General features: G+C 47.4%; 1 protein-coding gene across 2 annotated transcripts in view; it reads left to right on the top strand.

Moving 5' to 3' along the window:
* Positions 1-709, top strand: part of CUNHXorf38 (chromosome unknown CXorf38 homolog) — a gene marked incomplete at its 5' end in the record, with an annotated part of 26,647 nt that overhangs the window by 476 nt on the left and 25,462 nt on the right.

The following is a 709-nucleotide window of genomic DNA, read 5'->3' on the forward strand; positions in this document are numbered from 1 at the left end:
ACCCTCTTTTTGCTATAGGGTGTCATGAAGGTGGCCCAAGAAGCCAAGGGAGGTTAGAAGTAAAAGAGAGGTGTCCAGCTAAGGAATGAAACTTTAGGGAGATGAGGACAGGCAGCTGGATTAGAAAGAGAATACTGGGCCTGTCTTCAGATCTTGGCTGTGTGGCTCAATAGCTGTGACTACTGGGATTTTTTTTTTTTTTTTAAACTTTTTGATGTTTGCTATAGGCCCCATAGGGAGTGGAGAGGTGCATTCAGAAATGGCTTCCTAACACAAAGGAACTTGTACAGTCCTTCTAGGTGACAGTTAGTAGGCACAGGGAAGAGTAATGTCTGGGAATCAGGTGATCTGAGTCGTGGCTCTGCTGCTGGGGTGTGACATCAGGCCAGCCTCTGTTCCCTAACGTCACAAATGAGGGATTGGACTGTGTTAGTGGTCCCAGACTTTCGGCTGTCATGCCAGTAAACCCATCACATATGTACCCTCTCCCATTTTATGCTGTTTCATTACAGCTATAGAGTTGCCAACTTCCACTTTTATATTGAAAGAGAAAAAACTTTTTTTTGAGAGGTTTTTGCTATAGGGCGCATGCGCTTGCCAGAGAGACAAGTGAGAAATCACCCCCCAGGGTGGATGGCCACGCCGCAATCCCTTCCCCTCCATTCTCCTCTTGGGATCTTGGGCACGCACGCACATGCACCCAGCGTGA

This window comes from Tupaia chinensis, unplaced genomic scaffold, assembly GCF_000334495.1.
Source record: "Tupaia chinensis unplaced genomic scaffold, TupChi_1.0 Scaffold000248_2, whole genome shotgun sequence".
Lineage (NCBI taxonomy): Eukaryota > Metazoa > Chordata > Mammalia > Scandentia > Tupaiidae > Tupaia > Tupaia belangeri.